Consider the following 20090-nt stretch of genomic DNA (forward strand, 5'->3'; position numbering starts at 1 on the left):
TCCTTCCTTTCTTAGGGGTATATATCTACTAGTCTCCTTTAGTTTAAGGGGGGTTATCTTATTTACTAGACCCTCTTTAGCTTAGCTACTATTTACGCTACCTAATTAGTATAGGCGGTAAAGCTTAATATAAGGAGGTCGACTATAGCTAACGCTTTATAGAGCTAGATTCTTAGAGCCCCTTCTAAGAAGACGATTTAAACGTTATATAGCTAAGACTTACTTTTAGCCTTAAAGAGTCTTTACTTAAACTTTAAGAGGAACGCTATAAACGTCTAACTTTCCCCTTATTTTATTATTTAGATTACCGCTACCGCGCGTAACTAGATATCTATATTAAGGTAGATTAAGTTAAGGTACTTTAGGAATTCCTTTTAATTATAGCCCTTCTTCGCCCTTATTCTATAATATATAGCGACCGTTTATTATAGCTTAGCATTTAGGTAGTTATAAATAAGGTAGAAGATTTCCTTTAAGCTTAAGAAGAATTCTTTATCGATCTTATACTTCTCCTATATATATTATGCTTATAAGGTATAGTGCTATCGTTATCTATTAAATCTTCCTAGGCTTAGGAGAGGCTTCTTATAGCTATTCTTCCTTACTACCTCCCCCTTAGTTATAGGCGTTGCTGCCCCCCCTATCGCCTTTAAGGGCGGTATTAAACTATCTACTCTACCCTTAGCCCCCTCTTATATACTTATCTATATCGGTTTATCTATCTTTTAGTATATCCTCTTAATCTAGCTAATTAGTTCCTATATTTATAATTAGCTCTATATTACTTAATGCCTTATCTCTACCTCTCCTACTTATAGTAAGAGTATTGCTTACTTTATTATTAGCCGGGCGTCTAGCCCTCCTATTACTACTCCTTGCTATCCTTAGGCCTATTCTCCCTCCTTTAGGTCGTCGGGATATCTATATTATATCCTTTTAGTCCGATCTCTTTCTAGGCTTTATAGCCTTATCTAAAAAGAGCTTTAGATATATTAAGGGCTAGCGTATACTTAGTATAGTAATATAGGGCTAAATAATTATTTATTTAAAGCTAAGGAGAAAGGAGGAAAACTCTATCTTAGTCGCGATAGTTATCTATCTTTCTTAGTCCCTAGCTCGACCTATATTTAAGTACTATTCGGCCTAAGTTTAGGTCGAGCTCTACCTATATATAGGTTTACTTCGGCTTAACTTTAGTACGGTCGCTATAATATAACCTTAGCCTTTTACGGGCGTAGCCTATAATACTTAGCTAGTAGTAGCTTAGGGATATTAACGTTATAGTTATATACTAAGTAGTTAATCTTCTTACTATATAGTACTAGCTTACTATAGCCGCGATACCTTTATTTATATAAGAGTTAACGCCGTTATAGCCTTATAGTAAGAACTTAATATACTAATTCGGGCTACCTTACGCTTACGTTATCCTCGAACGCCTTTAAGCTAGCTTAATACTTAATAAAGCTAATTTTCTTTTACGATAGTAGCTTAAGAAGATATTAATAATGCCCCCCCCCCCCCTTTTTAGTAGGTTTCTTACTAAATCCTACTACTAGGACCTTAATAAGCTATTACTTTAAATCCGTGATCCTAACGTTATTATAGTTATATAAGGCCGGCCCTATAACGCGAAGTTACCTATACCTAGCTCGCTCGTAGCTAGGGCATCGTAAGTTATAACGGCGGCGGCTGCTACGCTAGCAGAAGCAATAGTAGCGGCGATAGCAACGGCGGTAGACGCCGTAGCGGCAATAGCGGCGGCAGACGCCGTAGCGGCAATAGCGGCGATAAGGGTATTATAGCGGCTGCCTAATTCGAGGGGCAGCTTAAGGCGCCTTTACGTAAGTATACGACGGCACCGGGGCTAAGATAAGATCGACGAGCTAAGCTAGAGCCCTCGGTCCCTTATAGCGTCCTAATAATAATTACCCGCCCGAGGAAATACTAGGGGAAGGGGATTAAGAGGAGGATATAGCCGGAGGGGCATACCTATAGCCTTATAGCCGGCGGCATCGTCGTAGCCGGCTACTTCGTCGGGCGTTAGAGGGATCGTTAAGTAGTAAGCTATTAAGTAGGTGCCGCCGCCGCTACCGCCGCCGGCTATATAGCTATAAGGGCGTTATATAAATAGCTTTACTTATTAAAAATTAGTTCCTATCTAGCCGCGCGACTTCTTAATTAATAGCGCGGCGGTCTATATTTACTATCTATTATATAGTTATTACTTACGCGCGCCTAGCTTATATATATATATACCTACCCTCCCTCCTTAGTTTTATTTCTACCTCCTTTTACCTTTCTATTTATTATCTCTTTTATAGGCTTTAATTTCTTACTTACCTTATTTCTATATCCTTAGGTCTCTTTAGTACTATATTTAACTTATTCGCTATCGCTTTATAATATCTAACTAGGAAGCTAACTTAGGTAATAGTAGCTTACCTTTTTTTAAGCGCTCTCTTTATAAGAAAGTTACTACTATAGTAAGTTTAGAGCGCTCTATCTTATATTTTATATATATTAAGCGCCTTACTAATAAGCTTACTTATAAGTCCTATACTAGCTATTAAAACTAGTCTTATAAGTATTAGTTTTAGTTTTATCTTAAGTTAGTCTTACTTTTAGTACTTTTTACTAACTTTACTAGCTATAAAAGTTAAAGCGTATATTACTTACGCTAACTTTAACTAGTCTTATTACTAAGTAAGTAACCTTATCCCGCTATAGTATAGTCTAAGTTTAGTACTAATCTATATCTAGATTACCTTTAAGGGTAAGGAGGTTATACGCGCTCTTTACTAAGCTTAGTTTAAGGTCGACCGCCCCTCCTTTATTAAGGGTTTAATATAAGAGCGCTTTTACCGCGCTACTTTAAAAACTTATATTTACGTTAGTTAAAAGGCCCCTACCGCTAAGGGTAAGGGCGCGTTAAGCGAGTTTACCCTTAGTTTAGCTATAGTTACTAAGAATATTAAGACGCTTACTTTAGCTTTTACTTATTTTATAGATAATACCCGCTATATATATAAGTCCTTAAAAAAGCACTTAAGTAGGTTTAGCGATACTATTAAGGCCCTAGCTTAGGTTAGGCTTAAGTTACTTTTAGTTACTTAAAAGACTTTTATAGCGGTTAATAATCTTACTAATTATTTCTATCTTATTATTAGCGATAACTATAATAGTAAGAAGAATAATAATAATTATATAAGGCTTAGTTTAGCCTCTTTTAGTAAAAGGAAAGGTAAGGGTAATAGTAAGGTAACTATTATATTTAAGGCTCTATCTAAAGCTAGGGCTAAGGGGTCCGCCGCTATTTCTATACCTATAGTTATTTTAAAGTCGGTTTAGGATCCTATTATATCCCTTTTTATTAGCTTTAATACTAAACTATAGCTTAGTAGTTCTCTTATTACTAAGCCTACTTTAAAGTATCCTTACTTTATATTACCTACTAACCTTATTAATACTCTTAACTTCGTTTAATAGTATCTTTATAGTTATCGCGGTTTAGTCTTAGCTTAGATTACTACTAGTCTTAACCTTAATTAGATTTATAGTTATAGTATAAGCTATAGCGATCGCCTTTATACCGCCGCTAGTATAGGTCTTACCTTAGTATAGTCCTTAGTTATTACTTTATCTTATAAGCTAGCTATCTAAACTAGCTTTAGTTTAGGTTTAAGGTTAGGTTTAGCTAGCTATCGCTAGGCTACTTATAGTAATAGTAGTCCCTATACTCCTTATAAGTCCTAGGTTACTCCCTTTTATACTTTACTATAAGAAGGTATAAGTAATAAGCGTAGAATCGGGTAGTCGATAACGTAAGCGGAAAGATCGGTCGAAGGAGTATAGGGTAGGATTTTGTCCGGAATTTATAACGAGTATATAAGGGGCCGAATAATATATTAAAAGAATAGCGTTATAAAAGATACTTATAAACTTACTTATTTTATCTACTACTCCTAGGGAAATCCTTTGTCTTTTATAGACTATTGCTCGCCTACTAGTAGACTAATTAGTTAGCTTTCTAGTATATTCTATAGTGCTTAAAAAGCTCTATCTATAGTATATCTTCCTAACTTAGTAGGTGGTCTAATTATAGCGTAATGGTTAACGTAAGACTATAGGTTCTAGTATAAGTAGTAGATAAGGATAGGCTTATCCTAACCCGCTTTTCCTAGAGGAAGGTATAGATATCTAGTAGAGGTCTTTATCTTTTAAGGGTTATTCCCTTAGACTATATTATAAAGCCTCTTTTTACTAGCTTATTCTATAAAGCCTCCTTATACTTATTATTTCTTTATAATAGTAAAATAGGAATATAAGGGTATATTCTTATAGCCTCCCTTAAAGAGTACTAAGTAAATAGTGCTCTTTACTAGTTATTCCTTTTATAGTAGAATTATCCTTATTAAGAATAAGGTATATAATAGGAATATAAGGGAATATTCTTATATTTACGTACTACCTTAAGGGGGTCTCGTTATTCCTACCGCGATAATAAAGCGGATATTACTATCGATAAGTTAAGCTAAAGTTATAGTTTAATAGGCTAGTTATTAGCGCTATCTTAGTTTAGTTTTAGGTTAAGTCTTATTTAATTATAGTCTTTTAATAGTAAGTCTTATTTTATAGCTATTACGGCTAGCTTAATTAAGTCTCCTTAGTTTTATTTAGTTTATAGTTTAAGTAGTAAGGTTTATACTTAGTTTAGGTTTAGTTTAATCGATACTATAGTCCTATTATTATAAGTCCTTTCCCTTTCTTAAGTTACTTTAGTAAGGTAAAGTAGTTAGCTAAAGTAGTTTTAATTAAGGCCGCTTTATCTTTAGTATAACCTTAGGGCTACTATCTATTATATTTATATATAGCTTTTAAGCTAGATTAAACTAATAGAGCTTAGCTAAGCGGAGGAACTATTATATTATTAGCGCTACTATCCTTTTCCTTTAAAGGCCCGCTCTTATATTACTTACGTCCTAGGCCTATATTAAAAAAGATTCTCTTACCTTTACTATTAATAAATAGTTAATTATTATATAGTAAATAGTATCCTTTTTTTATTTATAAGTATATATTAGCGATACTATACTAAGGACCTATTAGTTAAAGAGGAAGGTATTAAGCCTAATCTTTCTTATATATATCTAAGTAATTACTATACTAATATACTTAAGGAGGCTCTTATAATAGTATAGCGTTATCGCTTTATTAAACTAAAGTAAGAAGTTAATAAGGTAAAAGGTAGTTTAGTATTATTAGATTATATCCTTCTTAGTATTTTATTTAGCGGCTTATTCTTTATTTAGCCTTTTAAGTAACTTAGCTTTATTTAAGAGGTCGTCTAATCTTATTTAGCTTTAGACCCCTCTTATCTCCTTTATAAAGGGGGGCCTACTAGGTAATAGCGCTATTAAGGGCTTACCCTTTCTTTAGCGTCCCTTCCTTTTAAGTATACCTATAACTATATTAAACGTATATTAAATTTAGCTTAAGAGCCCTAAGTCTTTTAACCTTTAAAGGGTATCTATTATTTTTTAGTTTAAGTAAAGGTCGATTAAGGGCACTTATACCTCTACTTTAATTTAATAGACTAAGGTCGCGTAGTATATACTTATTATTACTTAAAGGTAAGCTAACTAGTCCTATAATTATCGCGAAGTATAGCTTAATTTATATTCTTAGAGATATCTTATAGTATAAGGGACCTAGGAAGCTAAAAAATAGGTTTTAAAGAAAAAGCTAAAAGGAGGTATAAAGAGGAGTATAAGGGTAAGAGGGGAAGTAGAGGTAGTAGTAGCTTCTTATAAAGGTAGTAAGAGATAAGATAAATATACTAGTTACGTCTAAAAAGGAAGGGAAAAACTAGTAAAAAGCTTAGTAGTTAAGAGGATATTAATAGCTTCGTTAAGTAGGATCTTCTTTATTAATTAAGATACTAAATAGGTATAAAAAGGCGCGTTAAATAAAGGAAAGAAAGATAATAAAAGTAATATAATAATTACTCCTTTACTATAATTACTACCCTTATAAGAATTAAATATCTCTGCCCTACCTATCTAACCCTTTACTTTTAATTTTACCTTTATATATTTTATATATAATTCTTATATCTCTCTTTATAAGAGTTATAAGCTTAAGAGGAATAGAATTCTTATACCTTCTAGCTATTATAAAAAGCACCTTTCTTATATCCTTTATAGCTTCCCTTTACCCCTCTTACTAAAAAAGCTAATTTTTAACTAACTTTTCTATACTTCCCTTATAATAATATCGAAAAATAATTCCTTTACTACCCCTATAATCTATAGGACGATTTTAATAGAGCCCTAGGATTAAGATAAGTAGGTAAAGGAGCTATAGGCTTATATAGATAGAACTATTTATAATTTAGTCTTCTTTAATAAGTAGGACCTTCTTAAGCCCCCTCTTTATCTTAAGGTAATAGAATTTATAGAGGGAGCTTCCCTCTTTTTTAAGCTAACCTCTATATAATAAAGAGCTTTTTCTACTACCTTAGGTAACTATAAGAGTTACTATAAAGAGTACCTCTATAAAACGAAGCTACTAACTACTATATATATAGCAATAACGGAATCTATTAGTACTATAAAGCTAATCTCTCTTTAAAAAGAAGAGACTCTTAGGTAGTAGCTTTTAAAGCTTAAGACCTTAATAGCTCCCTTAAGGGGCTATATAACTAACCGTATTAAGAAGACCTATATAGTATACCTAGGAGCCTTTTCTATTAGGAACCTACTAGCTTCTTTATAGCTAGCTAAGTAGGAAGAAATCCTTAAGGAAGCTAACTAATACTTCTTAATAAAAGCTCTTTCTAGCTAATAGCTATAGGATATATTTTTACTAATAAAGCTTATTAGTAATAGTTACTTAACTATCTTTTAAGAAGCTACCTAGGAACTAAATAAAGAGGCTACTTAAGTATAATAGTAAGTAGTCTTATTCCTTTATAGCTAGCACTCGACTTAGAAGGCTCGACCTACTACCTTTATAGCTCCTATAGCCCCTCTTACTACGGCCCCTACTACTACTACTACTACTATTGCCCTTTTAGCTCCTCCTCCCTTAAGAGCCTTAACGCTGTTTTTAAATATAGCTACTACCCTAGCCCTAGCTATATATCTTACTCTAGGCCCGGCCCCGGCCCTATTAGTCCGTCCGGCCTAGCTAGTCCCTTAATAGACCTTTTAGTCTATTAGTCGAAAAATTAAGGAATTAGTCGAAATCGAACCTCTTTATTAAAATTAGTAATAAGAGGTAAAAAGGATAGGTTTTTAAGTAGACATTCTAAACTAAGATAAGGATTCCTTAAAGAAATAAAAGACTAAAAGACGAAATAGCTACCTAGCCTATAAATCCCTAGGCTATTAGTTATTATAATACTAGTAGGTCTTTAAGGAAAACCGACCTAAAGGATTTAACCTTTTAAAGAGGCTATAAGAAACGATATAATAGTCTCTTAAGAAGGACCCTTTATTATAGAAAAAGATAGACGAGATTTAGGTTACTAAGAAATAGTAACTAATAACGCCGCTGCCCTTATTTAAGCTATAAATTTAAGGAAAAATCGTTAGTATATCGAATCTAGCCTTTATCTTCCTTATATATTAATAAGACCGCTTAGTAGGACCCTCTAACTATCTCTTATAAAAGTTAGCTATCCTTAACTCTAGTACTTTCCTTAATATCTATAATATACTTTTATAATTCTAGCCTTTTAAGAAGGTATAGAGGGAATACCTTATTACTAAGGAATTAACCGTATAAAAAGGGGTATAAAAAGGTAGATTTTATAATAAAATTACTTAATAGGTCTATATAAATTCTTTAATAAAAAGGGTAGCTTTTTACCCTTAATTTTTAACGAGCTTAATATCCTTCTACTTTCTTTAAAAGGAAGGAATCTTCTAAGATATAACGTCTAAGCCTATAAGGCTAGTCTAAAAGAATTAAACGATTAAGCTTATTAAGGAAATTTCTAGTTAATTTATTATCGAATTCTAACCTATCCTTAGGAAGGAATTACTTAAGAAGTTAGCGTTCCTTACTAAGAGGAATAGGTCTACTATAAAGGACTCTTTTTTAGTAGCTTAAAGAGACGGCCTTCTTTAATATATATAACTTAGTTACCTAGGCCCCTTAGTTTTATATAAGCTAAGCTAATAATAGGGCGTATAAATAAAGGGCCTAAAGACTATTAAATATAAATACTATAGCTAAGGAAAGACTAAGAGACGAATTTCTAAACGAACCTCTTTATAGCTAGACTTATCGTAAAGCGTAGCTTAATTTTATAGTTCTTAGAGATATCCCTTAGTATAAGGGACCTAGGAAGCTAAAAAATAGGTTTTAAAGAAGGAGCTAAAAAAAGGTATAGAAATAAAGGTAAGGGTATAAAGGGAAGTAAAAGTAGCGATAGCTTCTTATAGAGGTAGTAAGAGATAGAACGGATATACCTATAACCGCTAGAAAGGAAGGGAAAAACTAGTAAAAAGCTTAGTAGTTAAAGGGATATTAGTAGCTTCTTTAAGTAAGATCTTCTTTATTAGATAGCTTAACCTACTACTTACTATACTTACTATAGCCCTTACTACTACTATTACCCTTTTAGCTCCTCTTCCCTTAAGAGCTTTAATACTATCTTTAACTTATAAGAATATACCCTTATATTCCTATTTTACTATTATAAAGAAATAATAGGCATAGGGAGGCTTTATAGAATAAACTAGTAAATAGAGGCTCTATAATATAGTCTAAGGGAATAACCCTTAAAAGACAAAGACCTCTACTAGATATCTATACTTTCCTCTAGGAATAGCGGGTTAGGATAAGCCTATCGTTATAAACAAAAATATACATAAAATGCATAAGTTAATTACGAGCAGAACGAGTACCCTATTGCCTATTTTAGTTTAGCGGTTCCGAAGATATCCGCGATACGAGAATAGGTAGGGCATAGAACATTCTAGTTAAATCTACTACTTATACTAGAACCTATAGTCTTACGTTAACTATTACGCTATAATTAGACCACCTACTAAGTGAGGAAGATATACTATAGATAGAGCTTTTTAAGCACTATAGAATATGCTAGAAAGCTAACTAATTAGTCTACTAGTAGGCGAGCAATAGTCTATAAAAGATAAAGGATTTCCCTAGGAGTAGTAGATAGAATAAGTAAGTTCGTAAGTATCTTTTGCAACGCTATTCTTTTAATATATTATTCGGCCCCTTATATGCTCGTTATAAATTCCGGACAAAGTCCTACCCTATACTCCTTCGACCGATCTTTCCGCTTACGTTATCGATTACCCGATTCTATACTTATTGCTTATACCGTCTTATATAACTATAGCTACTACCTTAGCCCTAGCTATACTTATTACTCTAAGCCTAGCCTTAGTAGTTCGTTTAGCTTAGCTAGTCCCTTAATAGACCTTTTAGTTTATTAGTCGAAAAATTAAGGAACTAGTCGAAATTAAACCTCTTTATTAAAATTAGTAATAAGGTATAAAAAGGGGGGGTTTTTAAGTAAACCTTTTAAATAAAAATAAGGACTCCTTAAAGAGATAATAAATAAAGAGGAATCGACCTACTTACTAAGTATATAAAAGGCCCTATCGGCTAAAAGACTATTAATAGGTCTTTAAGGAATATCGACCTTTTAAAATTATACTTTTTAAAGGACTAAAAAATATTATTAAAAAGTCTTTTAAGGAGGACCCCTTATTATAAAAGAAGATAGATAAGATTTAAGTTACTAAGAAATAGTAACTAATACCGCTACCCTTATTTAAACTATAAAATTAAGGGAAAATCGTTAGTATAGTAAATCTAGCTTCTATCTTCCTTATAAATTAAAAAGACCGCTTATTAAAGCCCTTTAACTATCCCCTATAAATATTAACTATCTTTAATTTTAGTACTTCCCTTAATATCTATAATACCCTCTTATAATTCTAGTCCTTTAAGAAGGTATAAAGGGAATACCTTATTACTAAGGAATTAACTATATAAATAGAAGGATATAAAAGGGTATATTTTATAATAAATCTACTTAATAGGTCTATATAAACTCTTTAATAAAAAAAGGTAGCTTTTTACCCTTAATTTTTAATAAGCTTAATTTCCTTTTACCTTTTTTAAGAGGAAGGAATCTTCTAAGATATATTATCTAATCCTATAAGGCTAGTTTAAAAGAATTAAATAATTAAGGTTATTAAAGGGAAATTTAGTTAATTTATTTTTAAATTCTAACCTATTTTTAAAAAGGAACCTTTTAAGAAGTTAGCTTTCCTTACTAAGAGAAATAAGTCTATTATAAAAGACCTTATTTTAATAGCTTAAAACAACGGTCTTTTTTAGTATATATAACTTAGTTACCTAGGTCCCTTAGCTTTATATAAGCTAGGCTAGTTATAGGGCGTTTAAATTAAGGGCCTTAAGACTATTAAATATAAGAACTATAGCTAAGGAAAGACTAAGAAACGAATTTCTAAACGAACCCCTTTATAGTTAAACTAGCTATATAAGGAAGTTTAGGTCGACTAAACTAACGTCTTAAGGGATTAAGAAAGCTTTATCTAAGTAATGTTTTTTATAAACGCTTTTTTAAAGATAGTTTTCCTTTATTTCTTATAGACCTACTTAAATAAATATAACTAGTTTACCTTTTAAGACTTTATTAACTAAATAAAATCCTACTTTAGCTATATAGTAAAGAAGATAGGGTTTAATAAAGAGCTTTTTATAAAAGATATCTTAAATTAGCTTTAAAAAAAGGGTATTTTACCCCTCTTATTAGTATTAAATACCTATACCTAGAATAAAGAGGTAGAAAGATAAAGGGGTACTATAATAAAAAGGGCCTATATAATAAGACTTATAATAAAGCTTCCCTATAACCTTTAAAAGGAAGTTATTAAGACCGCTTATTACTTATAGAACCGGACCCTTAAAGACCTTAAGGACCCTAGGGACTATAGGGACTACCTAAGGAATAAACTAAAAATCCCCCCTTAAGCTCTTTATAAAAAAAAGGCCTTACTAGCTTACCTTTATACTTATAGCTATAAGGTATATACTATAACTACCGATATATAATTAAAAAGGAAGAAGAAAAGAAAGCTTAATCTTAGAGCCTTTATTAGTTACCTTATTAATTATAATTTTAAAAATATCTTCTAGATCTAGATTCCTCTTTTATAAAAGGTTATTTTAACTAGGGATATAATTTTTAATAAATCTAGCTTCTTTTATAGAAAGAGGGATTAATAGCCCCTCTTACTCTCTTAACGTTAGCTAATTTAAAAGATTTAAATCCCCCCTTCTTAATAGTCTTAAAAAGAGGTCTTAGATAAGGAAATAAAAAAGAAACTAACGTTAAAGTAGTTAAGTATAACGCTAACTTTAAAGAAAAAGAAGAGGAAGCTACTAAATTAAATAATCTAAATAAAGAAGGATACTATAAGAAAGTAATAAAGCTAAAATATACTTACCTTCCTATGCCTCCTCTTATAGAATAAGAAGAAGATCTAAAAGTAGCTTTTTTTATTAGTCTTCTTATTTTAACCTTTAAGGGGGTAGGAAAGGTACCTCTCTCTCTCTTAAAGGATTACCTAGGTACCTTTTTATCCTTACTTTAAGAAGTAAAAGAAGGTATAAGGCTTAATATAAAAGAAGACTAACCTCTCCCTTATTTTAATTATTTTTCTAACTTTTATTTAACGCTTATAAAAGATAGTTCCTATAAAGTATTTATAGTAAGCTAGCTTTTTAAGCTATAGCTATTAGTAAGGAAGGTATATAAAAGAGACCTCTTAAACTTATTAGTAAACTAAAAGTAGCTAGAAAACTACCCCTTTAAAAACTAGTTTTTCTAGGCTTAGAAAGACTACCTAGCTTTATATAAAGAGATAAGGTCTTTTAAAAAAGTCCTTAAGGAAAACGTAAGAGGAAAATAGGTCCTAAGCTATAAGTAAGTCTTTACTTATAAGACTAATAAATATAGCTTCCTTTAAAAGTATAAGGCCTAGCTAGTTATTTATAAGAACTAGTAAGAAAAAAGGGATCTTCCTATTAAGGTAACTACCTTAGTAAGGATATCTTTTTAGACCCTTATTACTATAGTAGTAGAATTCGACCTTAAACTTAATTAAATAGATACTATTAACGCTTTTATTAACTACCTTTTTAAAAAAGAAAAGGTTATTTATATATACCTTTTACTAACCTTTTAATAGCTAGGAAAGGTTCTATAGCTTAGGAAAGCTTTATATAGACTATAAAGATTACCCTTTCTTTAGTAAAGGTATTTAATAAGTTCCCTTAAAGCCCTAAGCTTTAAGAAAGTCCTTTAAGAACTATATATAATATAAAAAGTATTATAAAGTAAGTAAAGGTATATATATAAGTACTATTTATAAGATAATATTAATAAGCTATATAAAGCTTTTCTATATATAGCTAGCCTATATATATATATATAGGATCCGGCCTTTTATATATAACTATATAGCTTAAGCTATAGCTTAAGCCTATAACTTATAATAGTTAAAGACTTTTATATAATACCCTCCTTTTAATATAGCGCGGCGCTACCTTATTAATAGCTTCTATATAATTAGGCCTTAGGCTCCTTATACTACTAGCTTTACCTTACCCTTTTCTATTAATTATACTAGCCCTACTAGCTTTATTATCCTTATACTTATTAACTTAAGCCGCTAATACTTAGCTCTATACTTATTAGCTAGTAGGCTATATAAATAAGGGCGCGGCCTATTATATATACCCTTAAGCGGCCGGCGGCTAGCCTAGACCTATATAAGCCTTAGGTTACCTATCCCCTTAGCCTTAAGTAGCCTCTTTTATAAAGGGGTATATAAAAAGGCATCCCTTTTTCTTCCTTCCCTTCCTTTTTCTCTTTTTTTAACTATAGTAATAGTAGTAATAAGTAAGTTTTACTCTACCTAAGGTATTAGTTTATTCCTAGTAATATAGGCTACCTTATTAATAAGTACTTATAAGAATAGCTATAGTAATAATAGTAGTAATAATAGTAATAATAACTTTAACTAATAAGTCTTTTATCCTATAAAGTAAAAAGGCTATAATTAGCTATACTAACTTTTATAGTAGATATATTTACTTCTCTCTTTCTCTCTTTATCCTTTTTAAAGTATATAAAGTTATTTATCGACGCTATACTAAGCGCGGCTAATAATAGCTCTACTACTACCGCCGCTCGTCCCTATACCCCCGCGACCGCACTTACTATTACTACCTTTACCTCTACTACGCTAGCCGCCCTTATATTACCTTTCTAAGTAATAACGCTATCCCCGCCGCTACTTATAACGCTTAGCTCTTCTACCCTTACCTTACCCTCTACTACCCTTATAAGTCTACTACTTAGTAAGTATAGTAGCTATTTTCCGCTAACTTTTTAAAGTATAAGCGCTAAGTATAAGCCTAAGCCGCTTACGCGGCCCTTTATATATAGTATATATTATAAAAGCTCCTTTACGCTAACTAAGTTAAGTGCTATTATAGTAGTAGTTATTACTAATAAATATATACCGGCTATACCTATAAAGTAGCGCCTCCTATCTTACTCGCTATAGCGTTAGCTTAAAAGGCTAGTATATATAGGTAGGTATAAAGGGCTATTAAGAAGCGCCTTACCGCCGCTACCGCCGCTTATTATAATCTCTATGCCTTTAAGCGCTAGGGCTTTATCCTTAAGTAAGTTCCTCTCTTTTAGCTCTGTTACTTTTATTATTAACTCCCTTAGTACTAAGGATACTACCTTTATTGCCCTATCGGCGGTCCTTTTAGCCGTGCCCGCCGCTACCCCCGCTACTACTACTAGCCGCCTCCCCTTTACCTCTACTACCTCTAAAGCCGCCGCTATTACTAACTAGCTTATAGGCCTAAAGGGCGGCCTAAGCGCCCTAGAGAGCGCCGCCGCTATTAATAAAGTAAAGGAGGGCGATAAAGATAATAATAATAATAATAATAATAATAATAATAAAGGTAAGGATAAAAAGTAGGTTTAAATAGTTTAAGGGCTTTACTTTAAAATAAACGCTATTTTTATCTCTACTTATATTATTATACTTATATTATTATAACTACCTACTTTACTTTATTTATATTATAGTCCTAGCTTAAGCTACTATTAGTAGTTTATTAGTTTATTATTTTTATTTACTAACTTAAATAAAGCCTTAAACTTATTAAGGGCTATAGCTCCTATAAACTTATATATAAGTTTTTATATAAGGTCGAGATACCTATGCTACTTAACGAGGACCTCTTAGTATTTCCCCTTACTAACCTTTTTCTAGCGCGCGGCTTATATCTCCTTAACCTTAAACTTATCCTTTCTTTTTACTTTAATTATAAGCGGTTAAGTATCTACTACTTCTTATTTAAGTAGCGGGTTAAAGAAAGCTTAGTAAAAAAGGTCTATATTAATCTTATTATAGACCTTTATTAAGAGACTATTAAGCTTTATAACTTATAGGCTAATAACTCTTTATATTATAAACTTTATATATAGCTAGTTAAGCTTCTTCTTTAGCTATACTAACTTATAGTTATAAAGGTCTAGCTATACCTTATCTCTTACTATAAACCTATCTATTAAAGCTTTAGTCTTATTAGCGTACTACTCTTAATCTTATACCGCGGCGGCTATTATAGATTAGTAATAATTTATAGTCTCTTATAGCTTTTATATAAATATAAAGGCGCGGCCTTTTAATAATAAATTATAATACTACTCCGCTACTATATTTATAGTAAAGGGAACTAATAAAGGTAGTTTAAAGCTATATATTATAAAGAAAGGAGCTATTTTAATAAAGGTATATAGTTTACTATTTAACGTAAGTTAGGCTATAAGGAGCTACCGGTCTTAGTCTACTTAGTTATAAGCTATAATAGCTTATAAGTAAGCCTATACTTCTTAGTTAACCCTCTTAGGCCCTTTATTAGTCTATAAGTAATATACTATACTAAGTAGCTATATAATTTAAAGTAGCTAGTATAAGTACTATTAAAAGTAGCTAGTTTAATTTAATCCCTTATTGCTTATAATAAAAGCTAGCTAGCTATATATATCGCGAAGCGTAGCTTAATTTTATAGTTCTCGGAGATATCCCTTAGTAAGAGGGACTAAGGAAGCTAAAAACACTTAGTATAAAAGAAGGAAGAAGGAGCTAAAAAGAGGTATAGAAAGGAGGGTAAGGGTTGAGGGGAAGTAAAAGTAGCGATAGCTTCCTATAGAGGTAGCGAGAGATAAGACGGATATACTAGTAACGGCTAGAAAGGAGGGGAAAACCTAGTAAAAAGCTCGGTAGTTAGAAGGATATTAGTAGCTTCTTTAAGTAGGATCTTCTTTATTAATTAAGATACTAGATAGGTATAAAGAGGGGCGTTAGATAGAGGAAAGAAAGATAATTAAGGCAATATAATAACTACTCCCCTACCTTTATTACTGCCCCTATAAGAATTAAATCTCTCTGCCCTACCTATCCGACCCCTTACTTTTAATTTTACCTTTATATAATTTTATATACTTCTTATATCTCTCTTCGTAAGAATATAAGCGGGCCTAGTATTATAAAAAGCGCTTTATATAAGACTTTATATTTATAAATAGTATTAACTTTAATACTATAGACTTACTAAGTCGGTCTTTAATTACCTATATATAGTAGTTACTACCTTTTATAAGTAAGAGGTCTATTATAAAGTCTATTTATATATATATATATAACTAGTTAAGTATTAAAAGCTACTTAAGTAGCCCTTTAAGCTATACTTTTAAGATCTTAGTATCGCTATAAATATTATAGTTATAAAGAAAGTAATAAATATAGTACTATAAGAGGGGCTAGTAAAGGTCCCTTATAAGGCCTATTACTATACCTTACTAGCTTAGGTAACCTATAATACTAGAGTTATATATAAGCTAAACTAGCCTCCCTTAGTACTTATTTTACTTATTTAGCTTTAGCGGTTTATCCTTCTCCTTAACCTTTATAGTATATAGTATACCTAGTACCTATAGTCTTTCCCGCTAATATAAGTACTCTTATAAGTCGATATAATAGTTAGCCACTTATACTTTTAGCTCTAGCTTTAAATCTAAGCGTTATATACTAAACTTAATAGCGTAGCGTACGCTCTTATAAGTATAGTTAAGAAAAGATATTTTATCTTATAAGTATTAAAGGGCTTTATCTTAAAAGACCCTTACTATATACGCTTTAGGGCCGGTCTATCTCTTATCCTTAAACTAAGGCGGAGGTATAAAGAAGCGCTTATTTATTAGCCTTATACCTTCCTTTATTAAGGAAGCTCCTATATAGGTCTATACCGCTTTTTATAAGATAAGCTATAGGTCTTACGCTTCGATATTCGCTCTTATTAGCCTATCTTAATCTCGCTAAGAAAGCGTATTTAGTATTATAAAGTCCCGCTTTAGCTAGTACTTAATTATAAAGTTAAAGTATTAAAGGTACTCCGCTTAGTAGGCCTACTACTTTAAGAGGTACTAGTAGGTTATAAAGTACTTAAGGTTCCTATAATCTATAAGAACTTTAAAGCTTTTATAGCTTTAAAGCTTTACTTACTATTACTTAAGGTAGCTAATAATCGCTAGTATCTTTTTATTATAAATAGCGTAATTCCGCTCTACTAAGGTTAGCTTATAAAAGTAAAACGCTATTAGTTACTTCTACTTATTTACCTTATAAGAGAGCGTCCCTTTAAGTACCTAGCCGCTATAGTCTACTTTAATTAATATAAACTAGTTAAAGTCCTACTAAAGTAATACTAAGGCTTATAAGAATAGGTTCTTAAGTATATAGAACGCTCCTTTCTATATAGGCCCTTAATAAAAAGCGGTCCTCTTCCTAGTAATCTCGTTTAAGGGTATTATAATATAAGAGAAGCCCTTAATAAATATCTTATAATAGTTCGTAAACCTAAGAAAGCTCTATATACTTATTTATATAGTTAGGGCCGCTTAGTCTTAGATTACTTAGATCTTTATAGGATCTACCTATATACCTACGCTTATATAAATAATAAAGCCTAGGTACTTAACCCTTTTAAACTTAAGTTTATACTTATTTAAGTTAAGGTAGAGCCTATAAAGTTAGAGATACTTTAAGACTATTTATACTTTTTATATATAGTCCTTATAAGAGCCGCTTATATAAATAAGGATATTATCTATATATATAAAGGCGACCTTATTAAGTAAGTCTTAAAGTATATTATTAATATAATACTAAAAGGTAGCGGGCGCTCTTAAAAAGCTAAAGGGCGTTATAAGCTATTTAAATAAGCTATAGCGTATATAGAACGCTATTTTCTACTTATTACCTTTTAAGATCTATACCTTATAAAATACTTATTTTATATCTAGCTTTATAAACTACTTTACTTTTAAAAGGTTATAGAGCGTATTTAATATTAAAAGTAAAGGGTAGCGGTCTAGCCTTATAATTACGTTTAAGGCCTTATAGTTATAATAAAACTATATCCTACCCCTTTTTTTTATATATTATTACTTATATATAGCCTTTAAGGCTATAATAAGGTAAATAAGGGCCTAGGCCCTTATTAGTAGTTATAGCTAGCTATAAAGCCTAGGGGCTTATAACTAATTAAGGAAAAGGTAGCTTTAAAGGTAAGGATAAAGGAAAAGTTAGTTTAGTTTCTTTTATATAGTAATTTTCCCCCTTAATAGCCCTAGGGCCCTTAGGTTACTTCTTAGTTTATATATAAATAAAACTAGCGCTCTTACTTTAGAGCTACTTACTTAAATAAAACCCTTATTTAAGAGGTCCCTTAGTATCTTCTTTAGTATAAGTAGCTCTATATATAATATACTATATAGTAGTTTAAATAGTATAAGTAGTTCTTACCCCTTTTTATTAATATAGAGTATAATCTTATAGTTTACCCTTAGCTTATATAAGTTAAGCTTATTTACTTCCTAAGACTTAAATAGTAGTAAAAGGTTATAAAAGCGCTTTAGTATCTACTACTATTCTCGCGAAGAGAGATATAAGAAGTATATAAAAATATATAAAGGTAAAATTAAAAGTAAGGGGTCGGATAGGTAGGGTAGAGAGATTTAATTCTTATAGGAGTAGTAATTATAGTAGGGGAGTAATTATTATATTGCCTTAATTATCCTTCTTTCCTCTATCTAACGCCCCTCTTTATACCTATTTAGCATCTTAATTAATAAAGAAGATCCTACTTAAAGAAGCTACTAATATCCTTTCGACTACTAAGCTTTTTACTGGTTTTTCCCCTCCTTTCTAGCCGTTGCTAGTATATCCGTCTTATCTCTCGCTACCTTTATAGGAAGCTATTACTACTTCTGCTTCCCCTCTTACCCTTACCCTCCTCTCTATACCTCCTTTTAGCTCCTTCCTTAAAACCTATTTTTTAGCTTCCTAGGTCCCTCGTACTAAGGGATATCTCCGAGAACTATAAAATTAGGCCACGCCTCGCGATATACCCCCTTAGCTATAGCCTGCCCTTATAGAAAGGGTAAAGCTAAATACCTAGGCCGGTAAGCGTATAAAAGAGGTCTTAGTCTATACTTATCTCTTACTTAAGAAATCTAGGTTTTAGCTCTAGGCTCTTTTAGACCTACTTTAGGAAAGGGGCCTTAAGGAGGAAATTAAGTCCTATAAGAAAGGGGGGCTTTTCTAAGGTTAAGTCCTTAAAAAGGGGGCCTTTAAGAAGAATAAGTCCTAATTAAGCTAGGGGCCCTCCTCTAGGATAAGTCCTAATTCCTTTCTTTAGCTATAGACGTCTCCTTCCTCCTACGTACTATTAGCTCCTCTCGTAGACTCTTAAGGCGGGCTTTTAAGGATAGCTTCTCTCGAACGTCTTCTAGCCTAATTTACTATAAAAAGATAGCTAGCTTCTACTTCGGTAGGGGCTTCGTAAGACCGTTAGCTTTTATCGATACCGTTAGAACCTAACGGACGGAAATAAGTCCCCTTTAGACCTCTTAACGTAACTAATACTAGTAAATATCGATATACTATAGCTAGGTCGATAACTTACTATTTTCTATAAGAATTCGTATAGTCTACGTATTATTATATTCTATAGCTAATAGGGTCGGAATTTATAATCGTAGAGATATTAGTAGCCGGCTAAGGAAAATCGCTTCTTTTAACGCTTCTAAGAGAGCTAGTAGCTCTGCCTTTATACTAGAAGTCGTAACGGTAGCTTGCTTCGAAGCTCTTTAAGTAATAGTTCCTTTAAAAAGGGATATAATATACCCTTATAAGCTCTTTCTATCTAAGGAATTATCCGTAAAGGATAAATCGCTTAAATAAAGGAAGATTTCGGTAGCTTATTTCCTTCCCTGCCCTCCTAGGCGTAGACTATATAATCTCGTTAAATAGAGATAAAGGATAGCTCTATCTACTACTTCTTAATGCCTAGGGCTAGGATTCTAGTTATACTTAGCTAGCCGGGAGACCGTAAAAGAGATATCCGGTCTAGTAGAAATAGCTAAAAAAAGCAGGGAGCCTACCTTCTATTAATATTAGTATTTCTCTTACTCCCTAGCTTAAAAGGACGGATTAGGTAAAGGCTCTTCGCTTAATATAGGCGTAGAGGGAAGCTTCTTATTAAGGGAATTAGGGAGGAATTTATACGCGACCTTATCGATATAGGTATCTTAAGTAAGCTAGATAGTCCGTTAGGACCTATTCTAAAGGATTCGTATCCCTAGGAACTACTTTAGCTCTCTAAGCTTAGTTATCTTATACCTTTATTATAGGCCTTATATAGCCTCCCTAGTAGTAGCTTCTTCCTCTTTTAGGTAGGCCTAATTAATATCGTCGACGTAAAAGAAGACTATAATTTTACCCTTCTATATTATATACGGTTTCTAAGGGACTTTCTTAAAGCCTAGGGCTTTAAGGGAACCTATTAAATGCTATTACTAAAGAAGGGGTAATCTTTATAGTCTATATAGAGCTTTCCTAAGCTATAGAACCTTTCCTAGT

This window comes from Hirsutella rhossiliensis (genome assembly GCF_020360975.1).
Source record: "Hirsutella rhossiliensis strain HR02 chromosome Unknown scaffold00017, whole genome shotgun sequence".
NCBI classification, from domain to species: Eukaryota; Fungi; Ascomycota; class Sordariomycetes; order Hypocreales; family Ophiocordycipitaceae; genus Hirsutella; species Hirsutella rhossiliensis.